Raw genomic sequence first — 13,204 nt, forward strand, 5'->3', positions numbered from 1 at the left:
AGGCATCACTGAGATTAGCTTTTTTTCATTTTCTGACGTCCAGTGTCTTGAAAACCGTAATCCAAAGTTTCATATATTCTATTTTTGTTGTTGTTGTTATTTCAGACCGGAAGATAAATCTGGCCCCTGTTACTCCATCTTGGCCAGAAAGGGAAGTTCTGAGCTTCATACAGATGGAACCATGTAGTAGGCATTCCTCTGTATCTGACTTCTTTTGTGAGTAGTAGCAGCAGTTCGTTTCTTTTTAAATTGCTGGTGGTATTCCACTGTATGAATATTTTCTCTTTTTTTAATGGCTGCATAGAATTTCATTATATGGATGTATCATAATTTATCTAACTGGTTTCCTACTGACTGACACTTAGAGATTATTTCTGGTCTCTTGTTGTGACAAACAGTGCCGTGATGTACATCTTGAATGTACATTGTGCACAGATGTGAGATATCTTTAGCATTGATTCCCACACATGGAACAGTCAGGACAAAGGATTTTGAATTTCGAATTTTGCATAGTAATTGTCGAATTTTTTTCCGAAGGGGGAAGACCAGCCAGTGCTCCCATTGATCATGTCTAAGGGTACCTGTTTCTCTTCCAACTTGTTATTCTTAAAAGAGCTGCCTTGATCACTTAATTAGCTAATAGTATAACAAGATTTTCCTATAAAAGCTTTTCTCTGTATCCAGACCATAGGACCGCCTCAGGAAGGGAGGGGCAGGGGATACATCTAGCAAGGGTATCTCATTACTTCAGAAATAAACCTCCTTTGGATTCCATCCAAGGCCTCTGGCCTGATACTAAATTGGCTTTATAGGGAACAGTGCCATGGCAAGGTTCCAATGTGGTAGTCTTTGCTTTGCTGAAACGACATTTCTTAAGCAAAGTAAATTAATTATAGGCCTTCGGGGGGCTGGCTTATTTCCTCTGAGATTAGGATTACACCTAAAACATTCCAAGATAGTAGTTGTTTTAGCAATCTTAGGCACCTTACTCCTTTGTAACCTCAACAAAATGCTTGCTCCAGAAAGGATATGAAGTTCACGTGGTCTAAGGGGTCATTGTAGTGTCTCAAAGTGTTGCCCCTTCTAACTTAATGAGGTGAAAGTATGCTCGGTCTGCTTTAAGAGGTTCGTATGAACCAGATAGTAATCCATGTTAATGGACTTAGAGCAGCACAGACAGTGATGTACGATGTATCTGTACATGCGAGTAAGTTTGTAGTGAGCATAGTAAGGGCAGCATTGGAGCCCAACTGTCTGGGTGTGAATCCCACTTTTGTCACCTACCAGCTGTGACATCACAGGCAAGCTACTTAACATCTCTGGACCTCCTCTGTAAAACAGGGTACTACTCGTATCTTCCTCACTGGGTGTTGGGGGGATTAAATAATGAATTTGAATAAAGCACTTAGGAACAATGCTCGACATATGGTACATGCTCAACAAACGTAAGCAACTATTATGTTCGCATGAGCCGGTATTTTTTCTTTTCTTTTCTTTTCTTTTTTCTTTCTTTCTTTTTTTTTTTGCAAAATGTATCAATTCACGTAATCGAAGCTCTATGAGATGACATCCTGGTGGATGGCTGGGTGTTTTACAGTGTAAAGGTGCCTTCTCCTAGCAAAACCTATGAAAATCCTTAGGAGCCCTTCCAGAAACAGAGAGAAGCAACAGTCACACACACAGAGTCATGTTTAACAACAATGAGCAAATGTCCATAAAGACAGTTTACACAGGAACTCAAAGAAATCACCTCCGTGGTGGAAACTCCACTGTAATCTTTTGTTCCAGATATTTGCCAGGCTTATTTACCTCAAGTAGGTACTTCAATGGGCTAATTGGAGGGGCAGGGGATACAGCTGGAAGCTTGAGGGGACTGATTTGGAAGCACGAAAGCATAAACAAACAGGGGTCAAGGTTCAGGGATAGGGGCACCTGGGTGGCTCAGTCGGTTGAGCGTCTGCCTTCGGCTCAGGTCATGATCCCAGGGTCCTGGGATCGAGCCCCACATCGGGCTCCAGGCTCAGCGGGAAGCCTGCTTCTCCCTCTGCCTGCCACTTCCCCTGCTTCTGCTCTCCCTCTCTGTCAAATGAATAAATAAAATCTTTTTAAAAAAGTTTAGGGATAGACTGAAGAAGACTAGAAAGGACTAGAGGGGAAGTGGATTTTGAGTAAGGTTTGCAGATCCATCTCCCTTTAGATCATGTGCAACGTGAAAGCAGGGCCTCATATATACCATCTCTTTAGGCTGGAGATGATTCAGTAAATATTTGTTGATGGAACTGAATGTATTATGGAACCTGGACTGGATCGCCCGATGTAAGAACCAAGCGGCACTCGGAGATCTTGGAGGACAGGAGGTTTATTTAACACCGGCGGACTCAGAGGAGAGTGGTCTCCAAAGGTCTGAGCCCCGAGCACAAAGGGGGCAATTTATACACCTCTACTTCCGCATACTTGGCACTTTTGGCGCATGCGTGAGGCGGGGCAGGGAGAAGAACCTGGAAGAGCCCCGGGGCAAGGACTGGGACTCTCTCGCTGGCTCGGTCGGCCATCTTAGGACACAGATTTTCCTTATCAAATGGAATTAGAATTAAACAGTCCAGGAATGGTGTCAAGGATTTCAAAACTAGCAAGAGCAAACAGGCAGAGTGGATTTCTATAGAGTGTCTGGGAATAGTATCCCTGAATGCAGCAGAGACAGATGGATGCACAGAATTGGCAAAACACCATTAGAAAAAAATAGGCAACAAAACATTGCAGACAAGTTGGAAAAGCTATCTCTAGACATATCTCAGCACTAGCAACGACCATCATTTTTGTTTATTCCCTGGTAGCGGTTGTGTTGTGGTTGTTGTCCATATGCATGTTCCTTTTCATTCATTAATTTATTCAAGGAATATTTATTGGGCACATATGCCAGGCATGTTCTGTCCAAGGTTGTACATGCTTGCAATCATAAATTGCATACCATTTTGTAGCCTGCCCTTCCACTCGCTGTAGCATAAGCCAGCATTTCCCTGTGTTTTGCTGAGCACAAGCTGCCCCATGACAAACAGGTTCCATGGTCAAGAAGGCTTGGGAACAGTGCACGTAAGAGCCCTTCTCTTGGCAGTTCACAACTCAATTTTCTATCTTGGTTGCTCCTTCTCTATTGGCCGCCTACACATTGGAAAGCCCGAGGGCTCATCCTACGTCCTCTTCTCTTCTCTATTTACTTTTGCTCCTTAGGGAAACTCATCCAGTTTCAAGGCTTTAAACCATTGATGTTCCAGGACTCCCAAATTTCTCCCCAGCCCTGAACTGCCCATCCACCTGGCGTCACCACTGGTATGTCCAATAGGCAACTTAGATTTCATATACATCAAGCATAACCACTCAGTCCTCTGTCCCTCCCAAACCCTCTCTTTCTCAAATCTTTACCGTCCCAATACATGACACCACCATCCATGCAACTGCAGAAACCGAAAACCTAGGAATCGTTCTGGATTCCTCCCTTTCACCTGTCACCCACTTTCAATTCACCAGCCAGTCCAGTTGGCTCAATATTCAAAATCTAACCCGAATCCTTCCACTTCTCCCCATCGCCGTGGTCGCCACCCTGGGTCAAGCCACTGTCCTCCCTGGCTGGCTTGCTGCAGCAGTCTGCTCATTGGTCAGTGGTCTCCTCGTTGGTCTCCTGCCTTCTTTCTTCTTCTTTTTTCTAAAGATTTTATTTACTTGAGAGAGAGAGAGCATAAGCAGGGGGAGTGGGAGAGGGAGAAGCAGGCTCCCCGTGGAGCAGGGAGCCCGACTCAGGGTTCGATCTCAGGACCCTGGGATCATGACCTGAGCCAAAGGCAGACGCTTAACCCACTGAGCCACCCAGGCGCCCCTTCCTTCTTACTTCAATCTGTTAGCCACAGAGCAGCCAGAATAATTTTTTAAAAATCAAAGCATGTCAGTGACCCTCCTAAAACCCTCCAATGGCTTTCCTTTGCTCTTAGAATAGAATCCAAACTCCTTACCATGGTCACTATGCTTCACTCCTTATCCCCCAGTCATGCTGTGGTTCTTTCTAGCTCTTGAAAACAGCAAACTCTCTCCCTCCTCGGGGTCTTTGAATTTGCTGTCCCCTGCCTGGAAGACTCTTCCTGCAGGCCCTTTGAGGTCTCAGTTCAAAAGTGACCTCAGAGGAACCTTCTGTAACCAATCAACCTATCTGCACTAGCCCCCCTCCCAGTTCCCATCTATCATGTCACCCTGTTAATTCTGCTGCAATCTGGGGTAATTTGGGGGTATTTATTTGCATTTTGCCTCAGCTGACTGGAGTATAAGCTTCATGAGGGCAGGGATCTCGTCTCTCTGGTTCATTGCTGTGTCCCCAACGCCTAAGTGTCTGACACACCTAGTAAATACTGGTTGAATGAGTGAAAGTGTAATGAAGGCTCTGAGAAGTCCAGGGGTAAAGAAAACTTTTACATCTGGTATTAAAAAAAAAAAAAAAAAACTATTCGTAATGTCCTATGTGTTTGGGGGAAAATACTTCAGGAAATGCCAGTAGAGGTATTTTTTTCATGTTGCTGTGTAATAGAGTGAAAATTACAGAGGTTTATTATGCAGACAGATGTGTACTCAGATCTTGGTTCTGCCCCTCACAACTGTGTGGTCTTTGGCAAGTCACCTCGCTTCTCTGAGCCTCGGTTTCTCCATGTTTAAATGGAAGTAACAGTAAAAGACTTTGGAGGTGATTGCGTTAAGCTAGATAAAGTGATGCACTTAATATATATAGTACCTGTCAAAAAGTATTACTCAATAAATTTTAGTTTCCTTCCTTCCCCATTATCATAATTATGGGTTTTACTTAGTGGCACTTAAAGTTGCTTTTCAATGGTTTACTTGTTGAAGGATACTTGAGTCACTTCCAGACTCATTCATACAGCCTTTTCCTTCCTTTGCATAATTTTCCTAGCATAGATTCCCAGAGGTGGGATTACTGAGTAAAATGGTATGATCATGTGAAGTTTCCTGGTGCATATTGCCAGATTTTATTTTAAAGGAATGGTATTTATTCATAGCGCGAGCAGCCAGTAAGCATGCATCGATTTGGTACTCTTTCAGCCAGACATATTGTAATTTCTTCTGCCTCCCCTCAATTTCAGCTACTATAATAGGCAAAAAATGGCCATTCAGGTTTTAAAATTTGGTATGTCTTTGCTCGTTAAGGAAGAGTAGACATGTCCCCCATATGTTTGCCTTCTAATAGTATTTATTCTCATCTATTTGTGCCTTTGCTCATTTTTTCTCTTGTGCAAGCATATTCCTACTATGGCTGCAAGGACACAGGCTGGTGGCTCTCAGCCTTGCTCTGATGTGCTCTGCAGAGCAGGGGCGGGTATGGGTTGGTGCTGTTGTTCACCCCCTTTGGAAATCTGGGACTGCTCCTTTCTTGGTTTGCTGCCTGCGGTCTTTTTCCTAGACTCCTTTTTTTTTTTTAGCCCTTCCCATAAATTTGGTGTAACACACCATTGTATCCTGGGTCTTTAAAAAAATGTTCTTAGTGTGAAATATGACATACGCACATGAAGAAAAGTGCTTCAAACAAATGTACAGCTTGGACACTTGTAAAAATAGTTACAAGTGCACACAAGTGTGACCACCGCCCGGGTCCAAAAATAGAACTTTGCCCATACCAGAGAATCCTCCCCTGTGTCTTCACCAATTCCAGTTGACCCTTCCACTTCCAAGGAGCCACTCTCTTAACATTTAGGACAACAATCTCCTTGCTTTCTTTATCGTTTTATCATCTACCTTTGCATCCCGAAGGAAGAATTTAGTTTTGATGGCTTTTGCACTTTATATAAATGGAACCATCCTGTATGTGTTGCTATGCGTCGTGCTTCTTTTGCTCAACTTCATATTTCTATGCTCCCTACATGTTGTTGCAAGTGCTGTCGTTTAATTGCTTTTGCTGTATAGAATCCCACAGTTTGGGGGCGTCTGGGTGGCTCAGTCAGTTGAGCGTCAGACTCTTGATTTTGGCTCAGGTCATGATCTCAGGGTCATGAGATCAAGCTCCGTGCTAGGCGTGGAGCCTGCTTAAGATTCTCTCTCTCCCTCTGCTGCCTCCCCCAGTTGCATGCGTGCCCCCCCTTCTCTCTAAAAAATAAAATAAAATAAAAAGAATCCCACAGTTGGCTCATTCTCCTCTTGATGGACTGTCCGCTTGTTTCCAGTTTGGGCTGCCATGTGCAATGTGCTATGAAGCTTCTATATCTCTTTTGGGAAAGATATACACATTTCTCTAGGTTATATAGCCAGGAGTGGAATTGCTTGGTACTGGGGAATGTGTATCTTCAACTTTAATAGAGAAACACAAACTGTTTTCCAAAGCAGTTGAAATCAATTTAGATGCCCACCAGCAGCATATCGGTTTCTGTTCCTTCGTGTCTTCCTCGACTCTAGTTACTGGCAGACTTAAAAATATTTTGCCAGGGGCGCCTGGGTGGCTCAGTCGTTAAGCATCTGCCTTCGGCTCGGGTCATGGTCCCGGGGTCCTGGGATCGAGCCCCTCATTGGGCTCCCTGCTCGGCGGGAAGCCTGCTTCTCCCTCTCCCACTCCCCCTGCTTGTGTTCCCTCTCTCGCTGTCTCTCTCTCTCTGTCAAATAAATAAATAAAATCTTTAAAAAATATATATATATATATTTTGCCAGTCTGGTGGGTATGAAATGGTATGTCATTATGTGTGTGTGTGTGTTTTACAGCTTTGTTGAGGTATAATTGATGTACAGCAAACTGCATGTATTTATTTATTTATAAAGATTTTATTTATTTATTTGAGAGAGTGAGCAAGAGAGAGCATGAGCAGGGGGAGGGAGAGGGTGAGGGAGAAGCAGACTCTCTACTGAGCAGGGAGCCCGATGCAGGACTCGATCCTAGGACCCTGGGATCATGACCTGAGCTGAAGGCAGATGCTTAACGACTGAGCCACCCAGGCGCCCCAAACTGCACGTATTTAGAGTGACAATTTGATGAGTAAACATCTGTGAAACCAGAAATTGAGGTGATGAACATACCCATCACACCCAAAAGTTTCCCCCATCCCTTTGTAATCCATCCTCGTTCATTCCTCATGTCTCTGTTGATAGATGGGACTAAACATCATTCCATGTTTATTGGATATTTGGATTTCTTCTTTTATCATGAGCCCATATAGGTCTCTTGCCCATTGTTTTTATTGAGTTCTCTGTCTTTTTATTACTAATTTGTAGGAGTACTTTGTGGATTCCGAATACTAGTTCTGTGTTGGTTATATGCGTTGTGAATATCTTTTCCTTTTCTGTGGCTTGCCTTTTCACTCTCTAAATGGTTTCCTAGTTTTAAAGGAGCTGAATTTTATCACCTTTCCTTTATAGTTAGTGGTTTTGTGTCCTGTTTAAGAAAACCTTCTCTACTCTGAGGTCATGAGGATATTCTCCTATATAATCTTCCAAAAGCCTTACAGCTTTGCTGTTCATATTTAGGTTTTTATCTACCTGGAACTGATTTCTTAGTATGGTATGAGGCTCCTTTTTTATCATGTGAAATAAATGAACTAGGATGATAGGGTTCTCAACATTTATTGAGCCCCTCTGGCAACAAATTAAACAAATAAAGAGACACAAGAGAAATTTACGTGGTAGAATCTGCAAAGTGTATCAGATGTTGGAGAGAAGGAGACATCTGGGGAGATGCCCAGGCCTCTGGTTTGTGTAAATGAGTGGGTGGTAATACGATTCACTGAGGTAGGAAACAGGGAGAGGAGCAGTAGATGTGGATGATGTGACAGGGCAAGCTTGTAAAGGAAAAGGGGAGAAGGCCTGGGACACAGGCCTGAAGAGTCCAGTGCTTAGAGGAAGAGTGGAGGGAGAAGCAAAGGAAATTGTGAAGGAGCGGTCAGATAAGTGAGAAGGAAACCAGAAGAGTGTGGTGTCGAGGAGGTCAAAAGAAGAAGCTTTTGAAGAAGGAGGCAGCAGTCAACAGTACCAAGTGCTTCAAAGATACAAGATAAGGACTAAAAGCATCACTGGATTTTTTTTGACACAGAGATTTTTAGTGGTTCTCAGGAGAGCCAACCTAGTGCAGGGATGGAGGCAGACGTCAGATCAGAGAGAGTTGTGAGAGGCATGTGGTCAGTGTTGACAATTCTTTTATGCTGTTAGTCTTAGAGGAGAAGATGAGGCCTGGGACGGTAGCTGGAAAGTGATGTGAGGTCCAGGAAGAGTGATTTTTCAGATGGAGAGATGTGGATCTGTTTTTGTTCCAACCTGAAGGAGTTAAGAGAAAGGAATTCCGCCCCCGACCGGGACACCTTGTGGATCTCCACATTGCCTCCTTATTTCCAGAGAGAGTGACCCCTCCCCCAAGGAGGCTGCACCATCTCGGCTGGTGGCTTTGCTTCCTATTTCACTGAGAAATTAGAAGCAGCCAGAAGTGAACTTCCCCAGGCTCCTACATCCATAGCAGTCCATATACTTGCTTCTGTGCCCAAGTACTCTGCCTTCTGTCCTGTTTCTATGGAGGAAGTAAAAAGTCATCCAACACTTCCTCCCATGTTCAGGATATTATTCACTCTCACTTTTTTTTTTTTTTTTAATTTGAGAGAGAGAGAGCACAAGCAGGGGGAGGGGCAGACGGAGAGGGAGAAGCAGACTCCCCACTGAGCTAGGAGCCTGATGGGACTCCATCTCAGGACTCTGGGATCATGACCTGAACCGAAGGCAGATGCTTAACCAACTGAGCCACCCAGGCCCCCTCACTCTTACCTTTTCAAGGGCTTTTGCTTCATCAATATTTCTTTGCTCCCAGATGATTTCCATCTGTATACAAACGAGCACCCATCTCTCTCATCCTCAGAAACACTCTTTCCACTCAGTCTCCCCCACCAAATAATGCTCCTATTGCTTTGCTCTCCTTCACAGCAAAAACTCTCCAAAGGCTTGTCTGTCGTCATTCTTTCCACTCCCTCTCTTCCCGTTCTCTATCCAACTAGCTCCAACTGAGGTTCCATTTTGCTACTCTACCGAAACTGCTCTTCTCATCCATCCAACAAACCCAGTGGTTACATCTCAGTCCTCGTATTACTTGATCTCTCAGCAGCACCTGACACATTTGATCACTCCTTCCTTCTTGGAAAACCTTCCTTGTTTACTTTCATGATGCCACATTCTCTAGGTTTTCTCCTTCTGCTCTGTCTCAATTTTCTTTGCTAACCCCCTTTTCTACCTGGCTTCCAAGTTTTGGAGGGCCCTACGTCTCTGTCTCAATTCTCTCCTCTATCTACATTCTCTCCCTAGGTGAGCTTATTTGGCACCAAGGCATAAAATACACCTATATGCTTATGGCTCTCAGATTTATATATCTAGCTCTGACTTCTCTCCTTAGCTCCAGGTATAACCTGTAACCTACTTGAGATTTCCATTTCTGTAACTAATAAGAATCTCAAACTTAATGTGTTCAAACACAACTTCATTCCCCTCAGTTCAAAAGTCACCTGACAGAGGCCTTCCTGGACCACCATATTCAAAATAGTTCTCCCCTATTACTTTCTATCATAACATTTGACTGTATTTCCTTAATAATCTAAAATGATTTTGTTGGTTTGTTTACTAACATGTTGTCTGCTCCCTCATGCTGGAATGACTTTCAGAAGAAAGTCAGGAACCTTGACTGTTTTGCTCACCATTACAGTCTGAGCTCCTAGCACGCTGCCTGTCATATGGTGGGTGCATATTTGTTGAATAAATGTTCATTGAAAAGGAGAAGTTGGAGAGAGAGGGGGGATAAGGAAGAATGCACATAAAAGATGGGTTTGTGGATTTGCTGTTAGGACGGTAACCATCCTGTCTGATGGTTTCTATTTCCTCTGGGAAGTCATCTGCTGGAGAAGTAGCAGGGAGGAGGGGCTAGTGGAGGGTTTTGAGTCTGAAGAGAGTGGAGGTTTGAAGTTGCGATGAATAAGAAAGAGAGCTGATTGTGGAACCAGAGAAGGATTTTTCTGAGTAGAGCTGAAGGCCCCTTTTCGGTAGGAGAACACCACTTTGCATGACTGCGTGTGGTCTTCTCCAGCAGCCTGGACATTGGAACAGAGAATGTGGACAGTTGGATTGATCCAGGTGGGGTTGTGTCTAGAAGACGGGAGGAAGGACAATGGAACTAAAGTAGTTGAGGATGTTTGCATGAGAGTGATCAAAACGCTAATTGGTGAAGAAGTTAAAATAGAGAGAAGGGCTGAGAGATAAGGGAACAGTAGGCTGAGCTCCGCAAAAGCAGGGATTATGTTTGTCCTATTCAAAGCTGTATCCCCAGTACTTAATGCCTTGTTTGTGGTAGATGCCTACTGAATATTGAATGAATAAATGAATTCAGTTATTAGAGGTCTCAATGAAATCAAACAGTGTAATGGGATAACTGAATGAGAGAGAGTTGGAAAGATGTGAGGTTGCGGGAGATTAAAGTTAAGATGTCAGTGAAATGGCAATTTTGTTTGTTTTTTTAAAAAAAGATTTTATTTATTTATTTATTTGAGAGGGAGAGAGAGAGAGAGCACACATGAGCAGGGGGAGGGAGAAGCAGACTCCCCGCTGAGCAAGGAGCCAGATGCAGGCTCGATCCCAGGACCCTGGGATCATGACCTGAGCCGAAGGCAGACGTTTAACCCACTGAGCCACCCAGGCGTCCCATGAAATGGCAATTTTGGAGGATAACGAGGTCCATTTGTGACCCTGAGAGTGGGTGATTGGAGCAGAAAAGGAGGTCATCAGAGATGAGTAGGCCAAAGAAACGAGAAGCCAGGGATTTGCAATGGGTCTCCTACCTGAATATTCACGTGGTCCCAGATTTTGGCAAGTCTAGGAATGGGATGACAGACTGTGTGAAGGGGAGTGACTGAGAGGTTCAGGAATTATGGTCTGAAAGGCGCCGCGGGGAGTAAGGAAGGGACCCACTCCACCTCCAGATGCAGAAGTAGTTGTGGGGGGGACAACGGGGAAGGGGGACGACAGGGAAGGATCTCTGAGGAGAAGCCTACAGGAGAAATGCAGTTCTCAAGAGAGAACCAGTCCTCAGTTAAGGAAGGTATTGTGGGGGGCCTTCTGGGTTGTAGGGCTATTGATCCCTAAAACCTAATTGGGGTTCCAGTGGGCACAGTTGAAAAGGACGGGAGGGAGGGGAGCAGTGGAAAGTTGAGTAGCAGAGCAGAAGCTTAGAGCAATGTGAAGGAAGTACTGAGAGAAAAGAGATGACCAGGGGCGCCTGGGTGGCTCAGTTGTTTAGGCGTCTGCCTTCGGCTCAGGTCTTGATCCTGAAGTCCCGGGAGCGAGCCCCACAATCGGACTCCCTGCTCAGCGGTGTGTCTGCTTCTCCCTTAGCTCCTCCCCCTCACTGGAGTAGGGGTATGAAGGCCTGCCTTTGGCCCAGGGCGGGACAACTCTGATGGGTCCGTGTGATGCCAGAGGTTGCCGAGGCTCTTTGGCGCCTGCATTGCTGCCCCTTTCTCCTTCTACTGAAGCCTATTTCCTTTCCTCTCTCCCACAGATGTCGATCCCTAGGGTGTTCCCTAATAAACATCCTGCTCACCAAACTCCACCCCAGAGTGCTTCCTGGGGGGGACCCCAACCCACAACTACACCTTGATGCAAAGTTCACAGGCTCAAATGCCTTCAGGGACGTACCAAGCAGTATAAATGAACGAAGCTGGTTGGGTTTACTGCAACAGGGAGTGGTGGGGGACTAGGTAAACTGGAGAAATTGTGTCCCACCTAAATTTTTAAAAATTGAAAAACAGGGAGGGGCACCTGGGTGGCCCAGTCGGTTAAGCATGTGACTCTTGGTTGTGGCTCAGGTCATGATCTCGGGGTGGTGGGATCGAGCCCCACGTGGGGCTCTGCACTCAGCGGGGAGTCTGCTAGAGATTCTCTCTCTCCCTCTGCCCCTCCCCCCACTCGTGTGCACACTTGCTGTCTCTCTCAATAAAATAAAATCTTTTTTAAAAAATTGAAAAAGAAATCGTGTACTCCAGACAGTGTGTGTGAGCTCAATCCAGCCTGCAGTCTTCCTATTTATGACCTGTGCTATGTTATTTTTTTTATTTTTTCAAGATTTTATTTGTTTGTTTATTTATTTATTTATTTATTTATTTAAGTGGGCTCCACACTGGGCATGGCCTGAACTCATGACCCTGAGCTCAAGACCTGAGCTGGGATCAAGAGTCAGACGCTTAACCAACTGAGCCAACCAGGCGCCCCAAGATTTTATTTTATTTTGAAGCAATCTCTACACCCAACGTGGGGCTCGAACTTACAGCCCCAAGATGCAGAGTCGCATTCTCTAGTGACTGAGCCAGCCAGGTGTCCCTATGACCTGTGCTTTAAAAGTGGGTTCTCTTCTTGGTCAATTAATATACCATACCCTGCCTTTGACATGTCTTTGGTGAGTTTGGTCAGTGTGGGTTAGTCCCTAAAAAGCTTCCCCAATTCAAGGTCTGGTAGCACAAGGGGGCCCTGACCCTGCCAGGATGACTACTAGACTCAGAACCACAGGGTCCCACTGAGGTACTGCTTGCCACAAGGCCCACCTCCAGCCAGCCTGTCTCTGGCCTTTATCTTCAATCCTAACATCTACCATTTTCTGAGAGTTGCCTTGGCCCCTCTCCCTTCCCTTGTGAGCCTTCTAGGTTGTTTCCAGCTCTGTTGTGTCTTTTTGGAAGAACAGCCTGGTATTGTCAGGGGACATGAGCTAACGTAAGGCCTGGGGAGACAAGGATGTCGGCTGCAAGGGCCTCAGCTTTACATACTTGGGCCAGTGGGGAACAGAGAACAAAGCTCCTTTCGGATGCGAGTTGACCCTGAAATATAGCTGTCCCTACCTGCATGGTGGGAGCACACCCTTTTTTGAGGGATGGAAGTGATCTGGGCCACATCTGGTGTTTTTTTTTTTTTTTTTTTTTTGCCCCCAGCCCAGACTCACTCTGGTCTGCCCTGCTGGATGGCTTCATTGAGCCAGAGAACAAAGAGGGAGTGCATGCCCTGAGCACGGTTGCTATGGCAACCTCCTCCTCTCCGGAGCCTGGCAACGGGCTGCCCACTTCACCAGAGCCCCGCCTCGTCTGCGGCCCCTTGGTGCTGCCATAAGCAGTCGCATCTGAATCCCCGAGACGAAGTCCTTGAACACGAATTACCTGCCTGGGTA

Source organism: Halichoerus grypus, chromosome X, assembly GCF_964656455.1.
Source record: "Halichoerus grypus chromosome X, mHalGry1.hap1.1, whole genome shotgun sequence".
NCBI classification, from domain to species: Eukaryota; Metazoa; Chordata; class Mammalia; order Carnivora; family Phocidae; genus Halichoerus; species Halichoerus grypus.